This window comes from Citrus clementina, unplaced genomic scaffold (genome assembly GCF_000493195.1).
Source record: "Citrus clementina cultivar Clemenules unplaced genomic scaffold, Citrus_clementina_v1.0 scaffold_3, whole genome shotgun sequence".
In the NCBI taxonomy this organism is placed as follows: Eukaryota; Viridiplantae; Streptophyta; class Magnoliopsida; order Sapindales; family Rutaceae; genus Citrus; species Citrus x clementina.
The window spans coordinates 21,743,229-21,748,619 of NW_006262339.1; the positions used below are offsets into that span (position 1 = coordinate 21,743,229).

At 35.3% G+C, this 5,391-nt stretch overlaps 1 non-coding gene across 1 annotated transcript; it reads left to right on the forward strand.

Moving 5' to 3' along the window:
- The first annotated feature begins 984 nt into the window (after positions 1-984).
- On the forward strand, positions 985-1,088 carry LOC112100547. The gene has a single exon (XR_002906915.1). It is a non-coding gene; the product is annotated as a small nucleolar RNA R71 (small nucleolar RNA).
- The last annotated feature ends 4,303 nt before the right edge of the window (positions 1,089-5,391 follow it).

The following is a 5,391-nucleotide window of genomic DNA, read 5'->3' on the forward strand; positions in this document are numbered from 1 at the left end:
TTCGGAACGTATTCTCGTGGGTTGGTTTCTTCTATCTCCTCCGGTGATGAGTCCTCAACATTCACAGGTACAATTTGATTTTCTTTTGTCACCGGCATCTCCACTTTGTTGTCGACTTCTTTTCCTTTTCGCAAGGTCATGACTGCTTTGACCTCTCCATGCTGCTGTGGTGAACTGGTACTTGCTTCATGTACTCCTTTAGGGTTAGGCACTGGTTGACTTGGAAATTTGCCTTTCTCAACAGTCATTGCCAAAGTCTGAACTGAAGAAGCAAGTTGTCCCACCATCTTCTCGAGGCTTGAAACTGATTGGGCTTGTGAGTTGAAGCCCGCTCTCAATTCATTTCGTAGTCCATCAATGGTGCGGTTCTGTTGCTCAATCGTGGAGTGAGTAACATTCTTGAAATTTTGGAATGCATCCTCCCATGGTCTAGGGTGAGAGTAGTTCTGGTTCTGATTGAATGGTCTAAATGGGGGCTGAGAGGCTTGAGGAATTTGAGGAATTAGTTGCATTGGTGGAGCTGAAGCTGCTGGTCCATTTTGTTGGAGTCCTTGAGACCATGAAAAATTGGGGTGGTCTCTCCATCCAGGGTTATATGTGTTAGAGTATGGGTTGTAATTTGATGGCTTTCTCATTACACCTATGGCATTGGCTTGATCTGAGTATGAGTCATGGTCATGTGGTTATGTTGATTTAGCAGTCGATAACGATGCTATTTGTCGAGCAAGACCTTCAACCATCTCCTTGACTTCTTTGATTCCCGAAGTTGACTCGCCAATGTGAACCTCATTTACTCCCTTAATTCTTCTAGTATTCCTGAGTGATCGACTCCGTTGTTGGGAATTATCTGCTTGTCGCTGGAAGAATTCCCAAATTTCTGATGCACTTTTTGACATTAGCTCTCCTCCACTTGTTGCCATTAGCCATTCTTGCACATTCGGTAATAATCCCTCCAAAAAGTATTGGCATTGGTGCCATTTCTCGTACCCATGATGTGGACACTTCAAAAGTAGCCCATTGAATCGCTCCCATGTTTCGAAAAACTGCTCGTCTTCTCTCTGTGTAAACTCTGCAATTTCCCTGCGAATAGCATTGGTTTTATGCACTGGGAAATATTTATTCAAAAATTTTGTTACCATTTGTTCCCATGATGCAATGCTATTAGCAGGTAAAGTATTTAACCATGAACGAGCTCTATCTTTTAAAGAAAATGGGAATAGTCTAAGTTTAACATCATCGTCTGAAAAATTTTCATATTTAAAAGTTTGACAAATGGCATGAAAATCATTTAGATGATTATATGGATCCTCATTTTCTAGGCCATAAAATGTTGGGAGACAATTTAGCACACTAGGTTTTAATTCAAAACTCCTAGCAGCTACATTTGGGTATCTTATGCATGATGTGCTCAAATTAGCTAAGGGACTAAAATAGTCCTTAAATGGCCTCTCTTGTGGTGCTTGTAAATCCATTCCAAATTTATTTTTAATGTGCCTGTGTGTGCGAAGTGTTTTTTCTAATTCAAGGTCTATAGGTTCAAGATTAGGTAATAATGACCTACGACCATGCATGCAAAATAAATAAAATAAAAATAAAGATGGGAACAAAACAAATAAAAATAAAGAAGAGGGAGAAATTACGATACTAACCTTATTGCGCTATTAAAACCTTTCTATAAAAATACACAAAAACAAATACGTGAAATAAATTAACTAAAAATTAATAAGATAAAAAAAATTCAAAGAAAAATAAATTGAAAATTAAATTACAGAATTTTAAAGAAGAGAAAAAGAAAAGAAATACTAACCTTCAAATGTATATTCACTTTTTTTTTCTTTTTTTTTCAATAATAAAAAAAAATACAAGAAAACAAATAAAAGAAATTATTCACAAAAATTAATTATATGAATTAAAATTACTTACCTCCCCGGCAACGGCGCCAAAAACTTGTTGTGCAAATTTTAATGTACTCGCAAGCGCACGAATCTATTGTAGTATAGATCAATGGTGACGAGTGTCGATCCCACGAGGAGGTGGATTTTAATTGTGTAGAATTAATTTTGTAAATGGCTGATTGGATCTGTGGTGGAAATGATTTGGAATATGCTAAAACTTAAATTAAAATGGTGAGAATAAATTGAAGAGAATTCTATTGAAATGACGTACTTGGGTATCTGGATCCGTATCAACATGCATCATGGGCTAAATATTCCTTATTAATACCAATTAAATCATGAGGAGGGAATCCACACCTCATGAACCACACTCTAATCAATATGGTGCTAAGGGCTTATCGTGCCAAATAATAATAACCTTATACTAGAGAGCCGGTGTAACCAAGGCGGTATCTAGACAAGACTATTATTATTTGTCGACGAGAAGTCAAAACATCCACAAAAATTAGAGGGGAAGAGAAAATAAATTTACCAAATTAAGCCCATGACACATGTTGAGACTTTACCTTCAACCCAAGCTTGAAAGAAAATTAGCCACTCATAATTGAACTAGGGGCAAAATAGAAATTTATTAAAATACGTAGAAAATACAAGATGGAGAAGGAATTACAGAAAATGGATCCCAAAAATGGATTCAGAGATCTCCAATTAGGGGGGGGAGGCCCCCTTTTTATAGATACATTGAGTAAATTGTGGCCATCGGATTAAAAACAGTTTGGACGCTCAGGATTTCGCCACGTCATCAGTCAATAGTACGCGTGAACAGTACGCGGTTTGACCACGCGGATGAACAGTAACACGGTTTGACCCGGGTGAACAGTGACGCGGTTTGGTTGAAAATAATCCTGTGTGATGCATGTACCGTACGCGAGATTTTTCGTCCACTGATATGCTGCCACGTCACCATCAACAGTACATAAGAATTTTAGCCCAACAGGATCGTGACACCTCATCAGTCAATGCCACATCATCGGTCAATACCACGTCATCGTCCGTCTATGTGAACAGTGTCGTAAACAGTAACGTATACAGTACCGTACACGTGAATAGTACCATACATGTGAACAATGATGTTCCTTTTATGCTCCTCCTAAGGTTTGCGACCGTCCTGAGTTCAAAAGTGATGTCCGTTTTGCCATTTGATCTCTCGTTTATTGTGAAATGACTATAATACCCTAAAATACATAAAATACTTAATTAAAATAAAACACACATAATTAAATTACAAGAAGCTAAAAAACATAAAAGTAAAGGTTGTTAGTAAGACTTGAAATATAAAATGACGGTTTTCTCCTTTATAAATATGTATTTTCTAACACTCAACACGTATGCCACCCACGCACTCTCTTGCGCGTGCTGTCCAGCACTGCTTGCGCCCATGCCACAGTGTGCGCCTTGCTGTCATGCCCCAGCCAACGCGTCAGCCTTGCCTTGTTTCCGCGCTCACCACAAGCACGCCCATTTGCTACCAAGACTCGACACAAGGCCTTAAGCCAAGCCGCGACAATTGGCCCTTATGACTCATGGCGATGACACCTAACTTGTTAGATGTCTTTTTTTTTTAATTTAAATAATAAAAATATTCTTCTAGCAACAAGAATTACTATTTCTAATATCGATGAGAAGTTGAAAAAAAAAAGATAAAAGTCAATTTATGAGCAACAAGAACATCATTGTAAGGGATTTGATTTTGAGCAGCAATTGAGAGAGTCAGTAAGGGTTATTTTTGGAATGGAAAGGGGTGTCCTAAGAAATTCATTTAATTGTTAAAATTTTTGGTGGAGTTTATAAAGAAAAGGACTTTTTTAAGGACTTTTTTTTGTAAGGGTGGCAAGCCTTATCCAACTCGATCTAATTTTAATGGGTTAAATGGATTATTGTGGTTTAATTGTGTCAAGTTTTTGAAACCTAATTAATAATTGGGTTGGTTTGAGTTAATCATGATGAACCCATCTAACCTAACCCAACCTATAATAATTATAATAATAACATGTTTATCCTCAATTATAAAATCCTAAAGATCTAAACAACAAACTTAATTTTTAATTCTTTTTATTGTTTTATAGAAGAGACCATTTCATTTTGGCATCTACTACTATAGACTCTAATTTCAAAATTAAAATTACTCTATTATAATATTTAATTTATTTCTTATAAGTTTAATCTTGAAAGTAAATTGATTTCAATTTCTATTTGATTTTTAGTAAACACTTAACAATACGTAATTATATATCACTTTCATTTTGTTACGGGACATGTCGCTAGATAATTATAAAAAAGTCTAAATTTAGAATTCAAAAAACAGATGTGGGAAGCCGAGAATAAAATCCAGAAGCGCATTGTCGAAATTTTATTAATTAAAATAGTTGGTTTTTTAGCTTTCTTTATCATAAACGACAACGAACGAAATTTTTGTGTTATAATAGATTTATATTTAATTTTAATAAGTTTCATTTTAAATTTTGTACTTTTTTCTTTATTTAATTTTAATTTAATCTTCGTCCCAATTAACCCAACCCAACCTAATCTGATAAGTAAAGGGTTTGGTTGGATTGAGTTAATCATGTTTATTTAATTGGATTTGATTGATTTCATCTCAACTTATTTAATAGTGAGGTGGCTTGGACTTTCACAAACCCTATCCAACATTAACCATGGCCACACTGCCTTTTACCTCTTATGAAGGATGATAAAAGCTACACATTGCCATCTGAACTTAAGTGACTTCCAAGATATCTGACTTGGACCAAACATTTTTTCAACTCTTTTATTAACTATTTGATTGATCCAGCATATTAAACCAAGTATATATGTGACCTGGCCCAAACATCTTTTAGCTATATAAAGAAGTGTAATTTATTAATTAAATCAATATCATAAAAAGTATCCTAATGTTTTGATGTCATTAATCAATGAACTTGATTTTTCTGATCTCTTTAGTTAAATAATAATAAGAAGTTAATAATATTGGAATGTTGAAACTTCAAACCTCAGGTTGAATTCAGTGGTGTTGACTGACAAGTTCAAGTTGGTGAAGATGGCAAGGAAAATATTGCTTAGAAATTTTATGAAGGTCCAAGTCTATGCTAAGAAGAGCAGACGGGGGAAAAGAAATTAATATACGCTTAAAATGGGCTTAGGCTTAAACGTTTATAAAAGCTTATTGCTGTTAATAGCAGAACCAACCAAAAGATTTCAAGTATATATGATGCCTTTGTCCTCCCTTTCTAGGGTAGCGCTGCCATTTTAATGTGCCCTGTTACTAATATTATTGGTATATTTGCTGCACAGTTTGAATTATTATCCATACAACTAGAAAGGAAAGCTTTACTTAAAACTGGTTGGTGGAGCCAAAGAATTGCCAGCAATACTACTTCAGATCATTGCCGTTGGGCTGGTGTAACTTGCAATACTGCAGGAAGCAGCACTGAGATAA